Source organism: Diabrotica virgifera, chromosome 9, assembly GCF_917563875.1.
Source record: "Diabrotica virgifera virgifera chromosome 9, PGI_DIABVI_V3a".
Lineage (NCBI taxonomy): Eukaryota > Metazoa > Arthropoda > Insecta > Coleoptera > Chrysomelidae > Diabrotica > Diabrotica virgifera.
Genome location: NC_065451.1, coordinates 128,108,170 through 128,130,390, shown reverse-complemented (window position 1 = coordinate 128,130,390; position 22,221 = coordinate 128,108,170).

The window sequence follows — 22,221 nt, the reverse complement described above, 5'->3', positions numbered from 1 at the left end:
AAATAATTATGGAAAATTGGGGCGCAAATGGTCAAACGTTGAGAAACGCTGTCTTAAGAAATTGGACACATCCTTTCTACAAAATCAGGTGTGGGGTTATACTTATGTTCCACCTGTGTTGTTAGGACAGAAGGAAATTATATTTTTTATGTTTCGTTATGGTTGCACAGATCATGAGAATCGGAGACCAGGATCCGGGATGGGAGGTATATCACAAGAAGACCACAGGGCCTCCCGGATCGTCAACCAGCAAAATCCCTGTGAAGTAATACATACCACTCTTAAAGAAAATAGAAAAACACCGAAGAGAGTATTAAAAATTGGTACATGGAATGTTAGGAGTATGTATGATCCAGGCAAAATGCATAATATACAAGAAATGCAAAGATTAAAAGTCGACATTCTAGGCATTAGTGAGGCAAGGTGGCCAAATTCTGGCAGTTTTTCGACAACACATGGCATAGCATGTTACTCCGGAAACAGTAGTACTCAACACAGACACGGCGTAGCAGTTTTCGTATCTAAGTCTATGATGCAGTCGGTCATTGGTTTTACTCCAGTATCAGATCGGCTCTTATTTCTCCAACTACAAACAAACACAAGTAAACTAAATATCATACAGATCTATGCATCTACTGCAGATAAATCCGAGGACGAAATGGAACAATTCTACGAAGAAATCAATCAAGTATTCAAATCGACGAAACCACGAGACATCACCGTAGTTCTAGGTGATTTTAACTCAAAAATTGGTAAAGGAAAAAGTGGCAAACATGTAGGAGAGTACGGACTCGGTAAAAGAAATGAACGAGGTGACAGACTGCTTCAATTCTGTCAGGAGAATAACATGATTGTATCTAATACGTTCTTCAACTTACCAAAGAGAAGACTTTATACGTGGAAATCACCCCAGGACAATGGCCAAATAATAATTCGAAACCAGATTGATTTATTACTGATAAACGAACGATACAGAAACTCCTTAAAATCCGTTAAGGCTTACCCAGGCGAAGATGTCTATTCAGACCATAACCCTCTAATAGCGCAAATGAGTATTAAACTAAAAAGATTGGAGCAGAAAAGAAGACCAAACCAGATAGACGTCAGTCATTTATGTAACCTGGAGGTAAAGGAGGAACTGCAAAGATGTATTAATAATAATTTGAAAATACTTCATGAAGAAGAAACATCTCAGCCAACGAACAACATAGATAAAAAATGGCAAAACGTAAAAATGGCGATAACAAGTCCTGCGAAGAAAATTCTGTCTAAAGAAAAACCAAAAATAAAGCAAAGATGGATGACTGATAAAATCCTTCTTCTCATGGACAATCGGAGAATAATGAAAGGAAAAAACGAACAAAGGTATAAACAAATACAGAAAGAAATCAAAAAAGAAATCAGAATAGCAAAGGAAGATTTTTATAAAAGAAAATGTGAAGAAATAGAGTAATTGCAGACAAAACATGATATTTTTAATGTACATAAAAAAGTGAAACGACTTGCAGGTACACAAAAACGTAAGCAGCCAAATACCCTGTATAATGTCAACGGAAACATGATAACAGAACTGGAAGAACAGTTGAAGACATGAAAAAACTATGTTGAAGAACTCTTTGCAGATGATAGACAACAATCTGAACTAAGTAACATACAAGGAGACGAAGTCCAGAAATAACGGAAGAGGAAGTAATGTACTCACTAAAAAGAATGAAAAGCGGTAAAGCCCCAGGTCCCGATGAAATACCAACAGAAATCCTTAAACTGATAGAAGAAGACTCGATCCACATTTTAGTTGAACTTTTCAATAGCATTTATACATCAGGAAAAATACCACAAGAATTGCTTTTATCCACCTTTGTTATTATACCAAAAAAGATGAATGCCAAACAATGTAGTGATTAGCGTACAATCAGTTTGATGAGCCATGTACTGAAAATATTCCTGAAAATTATACACACTAGAGTACACAGAAAACTGGAAATGGACATTAGTGATACCCGGTTTAGATTCCGAAATGGACTCCGAACAAGAGAGGCGTTGTTTGCACTGAACGTTATGTCTCAAAGATGTCTTGACATAAATCAAGATGTATTCATGTGTTTCATAGAGTATAACAAGGCCTTTGATAAAGTGCGGCATGATCATCTAATCAGACTCCTGGCAGAAAAGAATTTAGATAAACGAGACATCCGACTAATAGCAAATATGTACTACAATCGGAAAGCAGTAGTGAGAGTAGAGAATAATACCACTGAAGAAATTGAAATAAAGCGAGGTGTGAGACAAGGGTGTGTACTGTCACAAACCCTGTTTAATCTCTATTCCGGAGACGTAAGGGATAGAACACTCTCTGAGCAATCCATAGGTATTAAAATAAATGGTGTTAGATTAAACAATCTGAGATTTGCCGACGACACCGTTCTGATCGCAGAAACACTTGAAGAGCTACAGACATTGGTAAATAAGATAGCAGACTGCAGCGAAGAATATGGACTATCTTTGAACATAAAGAAAACTAAATTTATGGTAATATCGAAATCAGCACGAAATATTCAAAATTTATATTTACACAATGAAATTATCGATCGAGTTAGCAAATACAAATATTTAGGCACCTTTATAAATGAAGACAACGATAGCTCAGCAGAAATCAAAATAAGAATAGAAAAAGCCAGATCCATATTCACTAAAATGAAAAGAGTGTTCTGTGGAAGAGATTTGAACCTTGAAATGAAACTTCGCCTGATGAGATGTTACGTACTTTCTGTACTGTTCTACGGAATGGAGTCATGGACGCTGAAAAAGATTGATATCAAAAAATTAGAGGCATTTGAACTGTGGATGTATCGCAGAATCTTGAGAATATCATGGACGGAGAGAGTCACAAACGTCGAGGTCTTGAGAAGAATGAATAAAGAAAAGGAAGTCATATTTACGATCAAAAAACGAAAACTGCAATACTTGGGACACATTATAAGAGGCGAAAGATATGAACTGCTTCGAATAATTATGCAGGGGAAGCTAGCAGGAAAAAGGTCTACGGGAATGGTATAGCTGTAGCAACAACGAATTGTTTCGGTCAGCAGTTTCGAAAATACGTATAGCCCTGATGATCGCCAAACTTCGGAACAAATATGGCACTTGAAGAAGAAGAAGATGGATAACCTCGAAAATAACTTACCGTGTACACCACCTACACCACCACCTGTGTTATCACCCCAAGTGAATAGCCCCGGCGCAAATAATAATAATAATGTGAATCCGAATGATGATAATATGGTAAACCTTGTTAATTCATTGCTTCAACAGAATGCACAGCTGCTTCAGATGTTACAACTACAAAACAGCATGTCAACAATAAGTAATCCTGTACCAAATTTTAATATAATGCCAGATTTATCTAAAACTATTGAAATATTTAATGGTGAAGGTGATTGCAGCCAAGCAGCAGTATGGTTAAAGCAAATTGAGTCTACAGCGGTACTCCACAATTGGCCAGATGCATTTATATACCAAACAGCCAAATCAATCTCGAAGGTGCTGCAAAGTTCTGGTTTATAGGCCGAAATGAAGAAATCACAGATTGGTCCAAATTCAAAACAGTTTTCCGGAAAACGTTTCTGTTTTTACAAAATATAACAGATTAATGGAGAAAGATGCAAGAGTGTACTCAAAATCCAAATGAGAATGTTTCCATTTATTTCCATATGAAAGTTTCTCTATGCAAATCACTCGAACTGCCATTTGAAGAAACAAAAGAACAAATCGCCATTGGTTTGTGGAGTAAGGAATTAAGTAATTTTATTATGTTAAAAGAGCATCGTGATGAAGACACCCTGTATCAAGACATCGTGAGTTATGAAAGAATTGTTAGTGCTCGAAAAGATAGAATAAGCGATAGAAGAGAGAAATCTAATGCAAAGGAAAACTATAATACAAAACGTGAACATTCAAAATACGACTTGCAAAGACCAATAGTATGATAAGATTGATCCAAAAGGTGGCATAACCCAGACATCCAAAGTGAAAGTTCTCCTCCAACACCAAATTATTCTATATGGTCCACATAATGTTCAGAAAAAAGTCACTATTTTGAGCGTTGGGTTTGGGGGGGAGAGGGGGGAGAAATCGGTAAATTCGTAGTTTTTTGCGTTTTTCGTCAATATTTCTAAAACTATGCGGTTTAGCAAGAACAACCTACTATACAAAAATGTTCTACATTAAATTTGAAATAAAAAAGGTCCAATGCATAATCCTTCTAAAATGAACGGTTCCAAAGTTACAGAGGTAGTATAGTATAATTGGTCCAAAAAAGGCCTAGCCCAGACATCAAAAATAAAAGTTTTCCTCCAACACCAAATTGTTCTATATGGTCCACGTATGGTTCAGTAAAAAGTCACACCATTTTGAGCGTCCGGGGGGAGATGGGGAAGAAGTCGGTAAATTAGTAGATTTTTTAGGTTTTTCGTCAATATTTCTAAAACTATGCTTGAGCGTAAACAACATTCTATACAAAAATGTTCTACATAAAATTTAAAACAAAAAAGGTCCTGACATAATTGTTATAAAATCAGCGGTTCCAGAGTTAAGGAGGGTGAAAAGTGGAGGTTTTCGATACTTTTTATATTTTTTGGGCAATTGATGATGATTTTGGGTGGTGAGGTTGACGTTTCTTCAAGGGGTTATCACTAACATACCATTGGCCACTGAAATAGATTTTAAAACCCAATCCTGTTAAAGAAAATCAGTAAGAAATTTCCCAAAAAATATAAAATGTGTCGAAAACCTCCACTTTTCACCCTCCGTAACTGTATAACCGTTGATTTTATAACAATTATGTATCGAACCTTTTTTGTTTTAAATTTTATGTAGAACATTTTTGTATAGAAAATTTTTTACGCTAAGGAATAGTTTTAGAAATATTTTCGAAAAACTTAAAAAAACTACTAATTTACTGACTTCTCCCCCATCTCCCCCCAAACCGGACGCTCAAAATGGTGTAACTTTTTACTGAACAATATGTGGACCATATAGAACCATTTGGTGTTGGAGGAAAACTTTTACTTTGGATGTTTAGGTTAGGCCTTTTTTTGGACCAATTATACTATACTACCTCCGTAACTTTGAAACCGTTCACTTTAGAAGGATTATGCATAGGAAATTTTTTATTTCAAATTTAATGTAGAACATTTTTGTATAGAAGGTTGTTTATGCTAAATCGTATAGTTTTAGAAATATTTACGAAAAACTTAAAAAACTACGAATTTACCGATTTATCCCCCCTCTCCCCCCAAACCCAACGCTCAAAATGGTGTGACTTTTTTCTGAAGATTATGTGGACCATATAGAACAATTTGGTGTTGGAGGATAACTTTCACTTTGGATGTCTGGGTTTGGGTCTAGTTATACCATACTACAACTAGTTTTAAAAATAAGCCAGCTAGGCGAAGCAAAGCTATTAGATGTTACAACTGTAATGAGATGGTACATTCTGCAGTTCAATGCACTAAACCAGCTAGACAGAATGGTTCATGTTATATGTGTGGAGCAATGGATCACCAAAGAAATAATTGCACAAGAATGAGTCCAGGATGAATCCACCCAAGGTCAAGGTAGAAAGTAACACTGCACTTTTTGTGGAACAGCATATTGCAAGTGGGTATATGTTGCCAATTTGTCTTTTGAAGGACAAAATTTCTATTTATATTGATTCTATTGTAGATTCAGGTAGTGCTATATCCTTAATAATTTTAGATACTGTAAAATCTTTCAATTTTGAATTTTCTGATATTCCTGAGAAAACTTTTCAAGGTATTAACCAAAGTAGATTAGAGTTCTGTGTTGTTTAAAATGAAAGTTAATGACATACTTATTGATTTACTCATTTATGTTGTACCAAATGAAACCATACCATATAAATGTCTGTTAGGTAGAGATTTTATGCAGAACGACAACCTTACCGTATCTTTTTCAGGGAATAAAGTAGAGATTTCTTCTAAAGATGTTGAAAATACAATTATTGACAATGATATTTTACATATTGACTATGTAGATAAAAATGAAATTAATATTGATATCAATCCTAATTTAAATAATTTAGATCGACAATAATGAACCTATGACTAAATGTGAAATGAAAACTTTTTATTATAAACCACGTAGGTTATCATATGCTAAAAACATTATATACCGGGTGTCCACTTATATTTTCCCCCATTTTAACTGCCTATAACTTCTAAACGGTTCAAGATAGAAATATGCGGTTTTCGCTGAAATGTTTTATTTTAGTAAAAGTTTTGTCTGAATGGATTGAATTTTTTATATCGCTTTCAAATACGAAATAAAAAATTGCGGATTTTTGAAAAAAACTTTGTTGACTTTTGTTTAATGGAACACCCAGTATATTTTTTTGTAAATTGAAAGAAAGGTCATTCACCTATCCAGCGATATAAAGTTTATCAAAATCGGTTGTCAAATCACTGAGTAAATAATTTTTAAAATGAGGGGTGCAACGTGGATATCACATACCTAAATAACATAACTGAGCAAAATGATATTATGTTATGTGATTTCCACATTGCATCTCTCATTTTAAAAATTAATTTCTGTCATTTGGCAACCGATTTTAAAAAATTTTATATTGCTGGATAGGTAAATGACCGTTTTTTCAAGATAAAAAAAAATATACTGGGTGTTTTAATAAAAAAAGTCTACGTTTTTTTTCAAAAATCCGCCATTTTTTATTTAAAAGCGATATAAAAAATGATCATTTACCTAAAAACTTGAAAAATCAGTCATTTATCTATCCAGCGATATAAAAAATTTTAAAATCGGTTGTCAAATGACTGAGCAATTAATTTTTAAAATGAGAAATGCAATGTGGAAATTACATAACTTGCTTAGTTATGTTATTTAGGTATGTGATATCCACGTTGCACCTGTCATTTTAAAAATTAATTACTCAGTGATTTGACAACCGATTTTGAAAAACTTTATATCGCTAGGTGAATGATTTCTTTCAATTTACAAAATGATATACTGGGTGTTCCATTAAAAAAAGTCAACAAAGTTTTATTCAAAAATCCGCCATTTTTTATTTCGTATTTGAAAGCGATATAAAAAATTCAATCCATTCAGACAAAACTTTTACTAAAATAAAACATTTCAGCGAAAACCGAATATTTCTATCTTGAGCCGTTTAGAAGTTATAGGCAGTTAAATTGGGGGAAAATATAAGTGGACACCCGGTACAAGAAATAATTCATGACTTGTTAGATAAGGATATTGTTCGTAAGAGTAATTCAGAGTATAGTTCACCAATAGTTTTAATTAAAAAGAAAACTAACGACTTCAGACTATGTGTAGACTATCGTTCATTAAACAAAATCACTTTACGGGATAATTTTCCAATCCCACTAATTGAAGATCAACTTTGTCAACTTAAAGATAAACATTATTTTTCAACTCAAAAGTGCTTTTTATCATGTTAATGTAGAGGAATCTTCAATTAAATACACATCATTTGTAACTCCCAGTGCTCAATATGAATTTTTGAAAATGCCATTTGGTTTGCGCAATTCACCATCTGTTTTTATGCGATACGTTCATACTATATTCAAGGACTTGATGGAACATAACAAATTACTAATTTATATTGATGATTTATTAATAGCAACAAAAACTGTTGAAGAGAACTTAGACATTCTAAGAGATATTTTGCTTATTGGTTCAAAATAAATTGAATCTCCGTCTTGACCAATTCTCCTTTTTAATGACTGAAATAAAGCATTTAGGCTACATAATTAATGGTGATGAGATAAGACCAAGTGATAGACATATTAGTGCAATTAAAGAGTACCCAGTACCACGAAATGTTAAACAGTTACACAGTTTTATAGGCCTTACTTCATATTTCAGAAAATTTGTTTCCAACTTTTCAATAATTGCTGGACCACTTTATGATCTATTAAAAAAGAATGTTTCATTTGAATTTGGAAGAAAACAAATGAAAAGTTTTCATAGTTTAAAACAAATTTTATTGTCCAAACCTGTTTTAGCTCTCTATTCTCCTACAGCTGAAACGCAAATCCATTTTGATGCAAGCTCTAGTGGTTATGGTGGGATATTACTCCAAAAACTAGCAGACCAAAAATTTCATCCAGTGTTCTTTTACAGTCAGAGAACTACTCAAGCAGAATCTACACAGCATAGTTTTATTTTGGAACTAAAACACACTTAACACACTTAACCGATTTAGAGTATACTTATATGGAATTAAATTTAAGATACTGACAGACAGTAATAGTGTAACAACAGCTTTACAGAAGAGGGATGTTAGCCCTAAAATTATGAGATGGAGTCTCATTCTTGATAATTTTGATTATATTATAGAACACAGAAGTGGAACAAGCATGTTGATGCTTTAAGTAGGTGCTTTGGAAGTATTTTAATAATTGACGAAAACACTTTTAAACATAATTTAGCTATTAAACAAGGGCAAGATGATATTATATGTAAATTAAAGGAGACGTTACAATCCAGTGAGCATAAGTTGTTTGAAATGAATAATGACATACTTCATAGAAAAAGTAATAATTTACTACTATTTTATGTACCTGAATCAATGGAAAACAATGTGATTCGGAGTTGCCATGATGAATTAGGACATGTGGGCTTAGATAAATGTTGTGAAACCATAAAAGAATCTTACTGGTTTCCTAATATGAGACAAAAACAGTGGTAAAAAGGAAGGATTTTTACACAGCATACCAAAAGGAGACAAACCATTTAATATTTTACATTTGGATCATTGTGGACATCTTGAAAAATCTAAAGGAACTGGTTATAAACATATTTTTGCAATTGTAGATGGCTTTACCAAATTCTTGAAATTGTATGCTTGCAAGTCAACTAATTGTAATGAGGTTATTAAGTATTTAAACTCATACTTCTTTACTTACAGTAAACCTTTAAAAATAGTCACCGATCGGGGCTCAGCATTTACGTCCAAACAATTCACTGAATTTTTAATATATAATGGAATACAGCATGTTCTTGTAGCTACTGGCGTACCAAGAGCCAATGGACAAATTGAAAGGTTCAACCGGTTCATTATACCAATGATAGCGAAACTAACCAAGGGCCCAGAATGTTGGGATCAAGTACTTAATGAAGTTGAATTTGCCGTCAACAACACTGTTAATCGAAGTACAGGCCAGACACCTTCTAAACTATTGTTTGGAATGAACCAAGTAGGTAATGTCAAAGATCATTTAAAGTATTTTCTGTCATCCATTAACAAAGAAAAATATGATATTAACGACATATAACTACGACATAATGCATGTAACAAGATAGAGAAATCCCAAGAAGTCAATAAGCTGTACTACGATTCAAGACATAACAAGCTTCAATTTATAATATTTGTGTTTATGTCATGACACCTAATATTGATGTTACACCTGGTGTAAATAAGAACCTATTACCTAAATTTAAGGGACCCTATATTATTAAGAAAATATTACCTAATGACACATATCTAATTTCTGATGTTGAGGGGTTTCAGGTGACTCAGAAACCATTCGAAGGTGTATTTGATGCTGATCGTCTCAGATTATGGATGAAATCATCACACTAAACTAAGTCTTCCTCTACGACTTAATAGTTCTATATGGGTTTTATCCATTTACGTTGTCTTAGATTTTATTTAAGTATTTTAACCTTTTATATTATGGTTCATATTTTATTCACATTTTTGTTCACACTAAATTACTTACTTTATGTTTAGCAACTACAACTTATATATGCACAAAACAATTAATACCTATTATTACCCATTATGTCTACGATTAAGAACTTATACCTATGATGAATTACGTTCATGAGGAATAATTCCTGAAAGGTGTTTATGATAACTTATGTTTATTAGAAATAATGTTATGATTTTTGTCATGTTTATGTACTTTCAGTGTAGTTATATTTTTGTTTATGACAGATGACATGTTATGACAAATATTTATAAATGTTATGATGTTTGTCATGTTGATGTACTTCCAAATAGTTGTATTTTTGTATAGGAAGAGCGAGGGCGCTCTTGTTGTCGGTTGGCCGAGTTGTAGGCTTCTTATTATTACCATCTTTTTTAAATTTAAATTTGATGCTCTGTCAAGGTGTAATGACAGCTGACAGATGATAGACAGACAGAAGACTGTAAGGCATGAAGTTGGAATAAAGTTGTGTGAACCATGTTGGTGTATTATTTTTATTTCTTAAGAAATTGAAGACATCCTTTCTACATATATACATTTTGGAATTAAGCCTGATATTCCTTCAGTTTATTTATACTATTTTTTATTACCAGTACACTCAAATTTAAAAATGAATAATTTTGAAGTCAATTTTCTTACCTTAGAGGAAATTAAGTACGAATTAAAAATCAGAGGAACTCTTACAAGTAGAAAAATAAAAGAAAATAGGAAAATCCTCAAAAGATTATTAGTTAAGGATAACAGCAATTAATTTTCTCTATATATCTTAAATTTTGATAATGAAAACACTGCCATTACAAAATATATCGATAATATTTCAAAGTTAGCCAAAGACTTTGGAAGTTATTTAACAAACTCCTGTTTTCACCAAGTAAAATCACGATTAATTCGTTTGTAAGATAGAATAGAACGCCTCCCTATCTCCGAGCCTCTTTCTGAGGAATAAATTTCTTTCCTAAATGCATCTAATGCTACTTGTTTGTTATTGGAGCAAAAGATGAATGATAAAATCATTCCTTTATCTTCTAGCTCTTTTTCTGTCGAAGTTGTATCTCCTTCTCCAAAGATAATACGTGTTTCCACTCCCGATGTAAATATTTCCAAATATTCCATATTTAAATGGAATGTTAAATTTAATGGTGACCCCAAGACTGTCTCTGATTTTATTGAACAAGTTATCTGAATCGCGTAATGTTCCGAAAGATATTCTATTTAATTCGGCTATTGAATTTTTCTCTGGCGATGCTGCGGTATGGTTTCGCAGTATTAAGTCCTCAATAAATTCTTGGGATGGACTTACTTCTTCTTCTTTAAGTTCCATCTTCTATCGAATGTTGGAAATCATCATGGCAATGCGGACCCTGTTGACTGCCGCTCTAAATAGCTCTGTACTACTGCATTCGAACCATTCCCGTAAGTTATTAAGCCAGGATGTTCTTCGTCTTCCCACATTTCGCTTTCCTCGGATTTTACCTTGCATAATAAGTTGTAATAATGAGTATTTTTGCCCTCTCATCACATGTCCCAAGTACTCAAGTTTTCGTCTTTTGATAATATTATTTCCGGTTGATTTCCTATCCTTCTAGTTACTTCCATGTTCGACATTCTTTGAATCCATGATATTCGTATGATTCTTCTGTAACACTAATATTCAAAGGCGGCCAACTTATTCAAATGGACTTGTTTCAACATCCACGCTTCCAAGCCATAAAGAAGAGTAGAGAACACGTAACATCGAAGCATCCTTAGGCGTAGTTCTAACCTTATATCCCGACAACAAAGAAACTTTTTAAGTTTACTGAATGATGCACGTGCTATTTCAATACCTGTCTTAATTTCTTTGGTTTGGTCTACATTTGATGTTATCCATGTTACTAAGTATTTGTAGTTATCCACACTCTCAATCACAGTATCTTCAATAGTTAATTGGATGTTTACGTGTGCTGATTTAGTTATTATCATGCATTTAGTTTTCTTTAAATTCATCTTCAGTCCGTACTCATGACAGCGTTCATTACGGCGTTGCAGTACGTTCTGTAAATCATTGTTGTTATCCGTTATTATCACTGTATCGTCTGCAAAACTTAAGTTGTTCAAAACTTCTCCATTGATAGATATATCTTCTATTGAATCTGAGAGCGCTTCTTGAAATACCGCTTCACTGTAGATATTGAAAAGTAGTGGAGACAGCCACAGCACACCCCCACCTAGCAATGCAAGTTCCATGTTAACGAGTGAAACGACGATTGTCTCATCAGCCAGTGGTCGGGAACGTAATTATATGCCATATGGCGGTATATTCAAAAGACCTGTAAAATTAACTTGGATTGAGAACTCATTTTAATGTAAAGGATAATCAATATAACCTTAAAATAACAAAAGAAAACAAAATCCTTCTCCTATACGATAATATTTATATCGTTGATTGATAAAAATATACCTGTATGTATTTATCAATCAACGTTTATAATTCGTAAACTATTTGGATTTTCTTTTGTTACTTTGAGGTTATATTTATTTTCCATTACATTAAAATGCCAAAGTGTTTAAAAAATTAAAGAATAAAACATAGAATACAACCTTTATTTATAAAAATGTTTATATGTATGTTCATAAAATATGTTTGTTATCAATTATCAATGAAAAAACTTAAAACACAACTACCTTATTACACATATTATATATTTACACAATATTATTTATTCATCAGTTTAGACCACACCAAAATTGAATACATTTGGAATAAAACACAACTGCTGTAATTCACTTTACACTTTTTGTTGTTGGATGCACTATTTTCCACTATTTAAACGCTATTAATGAAAAAATAAAACAAATAAATATGGCGTCGTATTTTTCTCAAGGAAATGAAAACTGACAACGAAAGTGACAGAACGAGCGAACGAACAACGTGCAGAAACCTGCAGAAATGAGACTAGTAGTGCCATCCCGTGCAAGGGAGCGAACTAGCAAACGTGCGTTGACAGCACGCAACCACAGAATAGGGAACAATCAGAAGGCCCGCTCTCTTTGGCGGTAGGAGTACGCGCAACTCGTTTGCGTCTGGGGAATCGGCCATTTGCTGTGGGGAACCAGTGCTGTTCAGTGGAATTTCACCTCGTGTGCATTGGAAAGTTCAGTGGTAGCGTGTATTGTGTATTTACTGTTTGTCACTTGTGTTGTGTCACGTTGTGTTGTTATTGTGGAGTTATCGTGTGTTATTGTAGTGTTATACATAAATAAATATATTATATACATATATTATTAATAATCTAATATAATTATTATTAATAATATTTATATTTTTAATAACAATTATAAATTGTTTATCTAATTTTAGGCAAGTCGCATAAAGTATGTGCAACAAGAAATTGCAACAGCAAAGCCTATAACTGCATTTTGTCTTTTTTCGGTTTTCCGAAGACAAGGCAAGGTAAGAAATACTGAATATAATACAGATGGTAGTTTAAGTTGAATTATCAAATAATTAGTATTAGATTGTAGTTTACTATTTAAATATCATGTAATAGATTTTTTCATATTTTAATTTTATTTATGTACTTGCAGAGCTCTAGTATGGCTGCTGGAAAGTGGTCGAGAAGACCTACAGTGTAAAATTGGTAAGCTGGATATTTATAGATTATGTGGGGCTCATTTTGAGGACAAGTGTTTTAAAAATGATTTGAAAAACCGTTTGTATCCACATGCAATGCCAACAGTATTTCCATCTTTAGAAGGTCCAAGCGCTGTGTCATCGAAAGAGAGCCAAAAGGAACATAATTATGCTAATAAGAGTTCATTAAGTAAGTACTTAACTTTTTTTACCCACACTATGATTAAAAATTGACGTCATATACAGTATGGTGCAAATGAAAGGAATACATTTGATTTATTATTTGATTTCTTTTTGTAAACTTTAAGATACATGAATGTTGTTTTATAATCAAAATCACGTACAAGTTGTAGTCCACGTAACTAACAACTTCAGTGAGAAACTGAGTTTATTTATTACATACTATTTGCTACAAATAAAGTATATTATTATTATTTCATAAGCCGGTGACATTGAGGAAAAATCCTGAAACAGATCCATTTTTATTTTTAAATTATGGGCTTTTGAAATGTATTCCTTTTATTTTGCACCATACTCTATAATCACTACCATGTAGAATGCTATTTCTGATTAATCCTGAACTTACAACAAGTCATAGCATTGACTTCTTTGTTAGAGAAATGATGTCAACGACTAATGAATTTTATTATTTTCACATTACATCTTTCACATATGGTGTCTAAATCAGTGGTTTTCAATATTTTTGAGTCATGTACCACAAAATACTTTTTATTATTTTTGGTACCACCTAATTGAAATACATATCTAGTAGGTACTCTAATTAACTATAATAGTGGTGCTGATTATGGCTGTTTTTGCCGTTGTTTATACTGTCAGCGGTACATGTACCACATATTGAGGTCCGCTAGTCTAAATCATATTATGTGTTACATATTTCTATTCAAAGGTTATATTTTTTAGATCCTCAAACATTTGAAGATGTTAATGAACCTCCTAGCAAAATTAGAATTTTACAGGACATCATTGTAGTGGCACCTTCCACATATGCCTCTGAAATGCCAAGTTTGCCAAGTACACCTCGTAAAGTACCTGTTCCAGCACTCTCTTCCGACAGTACCCAAACTGACTACAATTTGTCATCTAATTCGCCTGGGAAACACCAACTCAGAAAAGTAGTGAAACAGCTAAGAACTGAAAATAACCGTTTAAAAAAGAGAAATGAAAAACTTGAGCAAGAATTAGAAACAGTGAAAAACAATTGCATTGAAAATATTTCCATTGATCAGTACATGTTGTTAACTCACAAGTTTTGTCCTCAGAAGGAGACAGCAGATTTCATAAATATACATATTTCACAACAGCACAAACTTCCTATAGGACTTAGATATTCGTTAGAGTTTAAAAGTAAGGTCTTGCTATGTACTTTACAGGTAAAAAATTTTATGATTCAAAATTGAAAAAAGAGTTATGTTTGCCAAGTTCAAAAATTTTATTAAAAGGAATTAGTAAATTTGAATTAGTAGCTGGGTTCAATCCTAAACTTTTTGAAATTCTCAAAATGAAAGTTAATAATTTTCGTAATGAAGACAAATTATGTATGCTATGTGTTGATGAAATGAGCATCAAAAGTAACTTGTTTTATGCTGTTAGCTCAGATAATATTATTGGACTAGAAGATGATGGTACAGGTAAAAAAAAATCAAACCTTCATTACCTGCCACTGTGTTTATGATTAGAGGTATTTATAATAATTGGAACCAACCTATTTGTTTTAAATTTTTTAATTCTTGTCCGGCTAATATTTTAAAATCAACTATAAATGATATTGTAACAAAATTAATAGGTGACATGGGGTCCAATAATATTCAATTGACTAACCTCCTACATGTTGATCCCATAAATCCGTATTGTTTTATAAACGATCAAAAAATTGCATTTATGTTTGATACCCCACATCTTAAAACTGTTAGAAATAATTAAAAAAAAAAAGAATGTGTGTGTACTTTGTACGCACGTAAGAAGTTATACTTCTATTATATGATTTCTTAAAAATCAATATACTTTAAGCAGTTTGTTTTAATTTTTTTTAAACACCAAACTAATTTTGTGCTTACCGCTTTCAAAAAAATAAAAAAAAGTATAGGATTGCACTGGATTCGAACTCACGACCTCTCGATCTCTGGCCGAATTAGTCGAGGCATTGAAGCACAAAAAAAGGCCTTACTCTCGATTTTTGGCGCAGTAAGACGGATTTTAATGCAGTTTGGTGCGTTGGATTCGTGAGAATGTCAGGAAATTTTGTGAACTATTGTAATGAATAAGAAATCTGAAATTGCATTTGTGCATAAGAAAAATTCATTTCAAAAGGGCATTTTGAAATAGGCAATTATTATAAATTTGCAACCCGGTAAATAGTTGGGCAACATCCCGATTAATTATTTTTAATCATTTATAAGTCCATATAATAATAGTATAAGATGTCAATAACCATTAATAATAAACAAAAAAAATTTCCTTATGTGGGAATTGAACCAAGTACTAATAGTCTAAGAGCTAGTCAACCCTCCGACTAACGGTCGTCCTGTAAGGCTAAAAATTTTTCTAGTGATAATTCATAGCACACCAAGGCTAAAAACCATGACCTGGCAGGCCTCAGCGGTGCACGTGTATCTACCAGGTGAATCGAAAAGTGCAAATTTAGGGGGTAAAATAAACTTTCTCCTGTAAGGTTTAAATTTAAGTATGTGTTTGAGTAAGTCATTTAGAAGAAATGTGTACAATGACAGGCGATTCTGAAGAGCATAAGACCTTGCCAGGCGAGGGGAAAGATTAGGGGTTTTTCCTAAAATTATTTTTTTTTGCATCGAACAAATTTTTTTTTAGGTTTTTTGAATCATTTCAAACAGAAAACGTCTTTAGTGATTTTTCTAAGTTAATAGTTTTTGTTATATGCGCGATTGAAAATTGAGAAATCGGCCATTTTTAACCCTAAATCGGACATTTATCTAAAAATTTCAATGTTGCCAAGGTACGTAGGTATTCTTTAAACATTGATTGATGAAATCCCGAAGAGTTTTTTGCAATAAAATATCGAAAACCCCTTTGTTTTTTTAATTGCTAATCAAGCGTGTGCGACACTGTAGTATAAGTGAGGACGTTTGAGTTTGCATAAATTCATTATCTCGAGAATGGGCAAATTTCAAGAGAAATCCTCAGACAGGTCGATTTTTATTTTTGAATTAGGACTTTTTGGCATATATACTAGTGACTATAGACTATAGATATATACTAGTGACTACTGGCAATACTAGTGACGTTATCCATCTGGGCGTGATGACGTAATCGGTGATTTTTTTAAATAAGAGTAGGGGTTGTGTGATAGCTCATTTGAAAGGTTATTTAATTCTCTATTCAGTAATATAAACATTAACATAATTATTTATACAGGGTGTACAAAAAAAATTGTTCTTCTATTTGTCAAATTTAATCAAAGTTAATTTAATAAAAAAAATTTTTTTGTACACCCTGTATAAATAATTATGTTAATGTTTATATTAGTGAATAAAAAATTCAATAACCTTTCAAATGGGCTATCACACAACCCCTACTCTCATTTAAAAAATCATCGATTACGTCATCACGCTCAGATGGATGACGTCACTAGTATTATTATATATATATATATATATATATATATATATATATATATATATGACAAAAAGTAATAAATTTAAAAATAAAAATCGACCTGTCTGAGGATTTCTCTTAAAAATTGCCCATTCTCGAGATAATGAATTTATGCAAACTCAAACGTCCTCACTTATACTACAGTGTCGCACCTGCTTGATTAGCAATTAAAAAAACAAAGGGGTTTTCGATATTTTGTTGCAAAAAACTCTTCGGGATTTCATCAATCAATGTTTAAAGAATATCTACGTAATGTTGTTCTGAAGCTATTTTCTTGTGGCATTTTTACAATCTTAACTATTTAGAATGGGAAATAAGCCACAATATTATTAAAAATGATTTTTATTAACGTTTCGACGCCCAAATCGGGTGCCGTTGTCAAAATACAAAATACTATTAATATAAACAAAAATGTTGTTGCTTAGTAAAAAAATTCTTCTAATAATTTATTTAATTTGACTCATTTATATCGGCAATTCAGATACATATGATACATTTTAAAGTAGAAGACTTTAAAATGATATTGCCAATATTTATGAGTTGCGTTCCTGGGACGACTTTACTGAAAGATAGTTCATTCGATTACATGAAATCAACCCCAACTCAAGAATATCCGTCACAAAAAAATCATAGCATGTGATCTGTCTTTAAAAAGACAACCACATGCAACGGTGACATTAAAATTCTCGCGTTAGAGATCTCATAGTAAATCACGAGGGAAAACCAGGAAAAACCTCGTGATACTATCCCGACATCGTAAGTATTTGGTCTTACATTTAATTTACTCTCAAAATGAATACCAAATTCTGACTTTACTATAATTTTGTTTAAATTATAAATAATATCAATAATACATGGGTATATAAGTAATACTAAAATATAAAATATGTACTAACTCGACTATTGACTTACTAATTGTGGTATTTTCTTTCTATTGACTTCCTCTTTCAGTATGGGTATCCACATCCTACTGCATTCCACCGAGGAATTTGCGACACAATTGGTTTCGTTTAGCATAATTAGAGCCGCTTCTTTGATTTTTCTCTTTTTACTATCTGTTTCTTTCAGGACTATACTTGAATCTCTCCACTGAACTCTATGTTCATTATCCCATGCGTGTTGACATATTTGAGATCTATCAAATTCTCTATTTTTAATATAAGATTGATGTTCACTTATTCTAACGTTTAATGGTCTTGATGTTTCACCTATATAAAACCTATATAAAACGATTTGGGCGTCGAAACGTTAATAAAAATCATTTTTAATAATATTGTGGCTTATTTCCCATTCTAAATAGTTAAGATAATATCTACGTATCTTGGCAACATTGAAATTTTAAGATAAATGTCCGATTTAGGGTTAAAAATTGCCGATTTCGCAATTTTCAAAATTTTCAATCGCTTATATAACAAAAACTATTAACTTAATAGAAAAATCACTTAAAACGTTTTCTGTTTGGAATGATTCAAAAAACTTAAAAAAAATTTGTTCGATGCAAAAAGAATAATTTTAGGAAAAACCCCTAATCTTTCCCCTCGCCTGGCAAGGTCTTATGCTCTTCAGAATCGTCTGTCATTGTACAAATTTCTTCTGAATGACTTACTCAAACACATACTTAAATTTAAACCTTACAGGAGAAAGTTTATTTTACTCCCTAAATTTGCACTTTTCGATTCACCTGGTAGATACACGTGCACCACTGAGGCCTGCCAGGTCATGGTTTTTAGCCTTGGTGTGCTATGAATTATCACTAGAAAAATTTCTAGCCTTACAGGACGACCGTTAGTCGGAGGGTTCACTAGCTCTTAGACCATAACGGGTCCGTAGCTAAATACACATACCGCTAATCTACGCAGACACTTGCTAGACAACGGCGATATTAGGTATAAACAAAACAAATTGGTAAGTAAAAATTGTAAAGAAAATTACTACATACAGTAAAACCTCGATATAACGGACTAATTGGGGGGACGGGGTGTCCGTTAAAGCCGAAAGTCCGTTAGATAAAAATAGGTTTAAAATAAATCAGACTATTTAGAAATGTGTCCTCATTATGCTATAATAAAAAGTTTATTGAAATTCTTTGTAAAATACAGCGTTTGGGGTCCACGAGGACCCCGTTGTTATGCAATGTATTTTGGTATGGGTAGGGTTAAGTATGTATAATATTAACAGGACGTTTTTAACTTTTTTACATTTGACCGGATTTTTTGTCCGTTATATCCGAAGTCCGTTAAATAGAGGTCCGTTGTATCGAGGTTTTACTGTACTTAAATGTATTATAAAATTAATATATTCCTAAATTTTAGAAGAAACAATCGTAAATAGGTATTATTAATATCTATTAATGTTACTAAATGAAATATAAATATTTTGACGTTTCACAATTTGACAATTCACTTTTAACTGCAGTGCCTTAAAATTTTTAAAGCACCGGTGCTTTAAAGTAGCATTTTTAACGCTCCTATGGAGTGCTATTAATTGCATTTTTAACACGTTTGTAGAAATAGTATATTACTTTATGAGGCGGAGAAGCATGACTTTTCTTGACGCGCCCGATATTACGCGCCGAACGAAGTGAGGCGCGTAATAGAGGGCAAGTCAAGAAAAGTCGCTTCTTTGCCGAATAAAGTATACTATTTTTTCTTCAAACGTAGCAATTTTCAACCATAAATAGTACAATTCATACGCTATTTTTACTCGAAATTAACTGTGACAACTATCAAAGTCGTCTAGATGTTAGAAATTAAAATAATTAAGTCGTCGGTGGGATAAACCCTCATGATTCGCCAACATTGGGAATGATTGCTGAAAGTTGTGCTCGACCATCAGTATCATCAACAATTACCAATGCGTATCAAGAGTCGGGAACATTTTTGCACGGTTTCAATTTTGAAAATGCCTCATTAACTAATTGTACTTTTAATATTACTATAAATAAAAATGATGTTTAATTGTTGTTAATGACATTTGTATTGTTGCTTTGTGACATGTTTCATATTGTTGCCATGACAACATTTTTTCCTCCGCCGTAAAGAAATGGGAAAAAAACTGCTGCCGGCGGAGACATCAAACTTTGACAGGATCCAGTTAGATAAGTAATGTCATCATTATTTGACGTTTGAAGAAAAAATATATTTAAAAACACTAATATATTCTTTCCACACCTTTTCTGGACTGATAAATACATAAATTAAAACATTTAGTAACGAACTCCATACTGCCTGTGTGGGCAGATTACTAAAATTTCACCCTCAATGAAATCGCGCCTAAAGAAGTATAACTTCAAAAAGACAGTATAACTATTAACTAACCTTTGTTGTTTCTCTTCCCACAAATTTTAACACGCAACAACCATACATTACATAACCAAACCGTCAACCGTCCACACCACAGCTGTGCTCAGTGCATAGAGTTATATATTAGCATAGAGAGAGTGTCATTCAGAGCGAAGTGACGACACAATCTTTTTTATTTGGATTAGTGCTGTTTCACTCTTACGCATAGTAAAGCTGCTAGAGTTATCCTCCTCTTCCGCGCCTATATTCACACTGACTGAATGTAATCATAGATTTTCGATACAATGTGTTAGAAAGAGATGCAGCAAACCAGTCCATGAGATCTTGTCGTCAGGAAGCGCGGAAGGTAGGCTCCCTCTATGTTAATATACATATATCTCTATGGCTCAGTGCTGGCTGTGCTACAGCTGCCATATTGGATAATTTTTGACATGTCATTTGAACATCCAATCAGAATAAAGTTATAATGCGCATGCGCCCGGATCATAGGTTTTAACATATAAGAATTCCCCCTCATATCGCGCGTAAAGAAGTATAACTTCAAAAAACATAATTTTCTCCAAGATGGTGAACATGAAAATCCTGGAAATATATTGAAACCTTCTATAATTTAGATAAATATAATTTATATAATTTAGCTAAGAGCTGCTCCAAAATTAACAGATTCGCATATTTATTCAAATAATTTTAAGAAAATGATAGTTAAATTTGCTAGTCAAATCTTCATACAAACAGTAGTGGCTGGTTTGAATGTACATACACGATTTGGAGCAATTCCTGCTAGTTCCAGTAGCACAATAGAGTTTGTAGATATGATGGATAAATTATTTGATGTTTTAAATTCCTCACAAACTTTTGAAGCCAAACAATTTGGAAGAGCTTTTAAGGGAGAACAATATCAGGTAGATTTTTTAAGGGATTGTGAACTTTTTTTTAGTAGTTTGAAAATAATTGACAAAGTTGGAAATGATGTCACTAACAATAAAATTTTTGAAGTGTTTCCGAGTCACAATAAATGGGTTAATAGTTTTATGGGCTATTTTAAAAGATAACAAATTTAAATTTATTTTCACTCGAAGGCTTAACCAAGACTGTTTTGAGAATTTTTTTGGTAAAATTCGAAATCAAAATGGTAATTGTACGAATCCAACTGCAATACAGTTTCAAAGAACTTTTAAAAAACTTATTTGTGTACGTCTGTTAACTTCAGGGACAGGTAATTGTGAAGGTGATAAGGATAAAATACTATTTAGTTTACATGACATTCCACGATTCGATTTGCACGAAAAGAGTATTCTTGAGAATGAATTGCCAGTTCCCCAGTTATTTAGATCTGAACAGGAAATAAATGTTCGTAGTGAAAGTCACCAAAATGGTTTACTCGAAAAAAATTTTCAAAGGTATGTGTGTGGTTATCTTGTTAAAAAATGTTTACAAGTTCATTCATGTTCGATTTGTGAAACATATGCTCGTGATGTTGAAAATTTAGATGTAACAACTTTATTTTGCTACTTTAAAGCCTATAAATGTGTCAGCAGTGTGTTTGGAAAATTAATGATGCCGAATGAAAATTTTGTTACATATATTTCACATTTAGCGGTTTTGTTTCAGAGTAAGTTCGAGGAAGTTTGTGTTCAAACAGATGTCCTAAAACGATTACTTATTTTTAGTGAACATATTATTGTGTATCAATTTATCAATCAAAGATAGAATAAAAACTTTATTAATTTTAATATAACGCGGGCACATAAATTTGATACACCCTGTATATTGATTTGTAACTATTTATTATAAGTAGTTTTTAAGAAGTGGGTTATCGTTAATGAGTTTTTCCCTGAAAAATAAGACATTAGGAAAGAAAGTGATATGAATAGACAATAATTGTTCA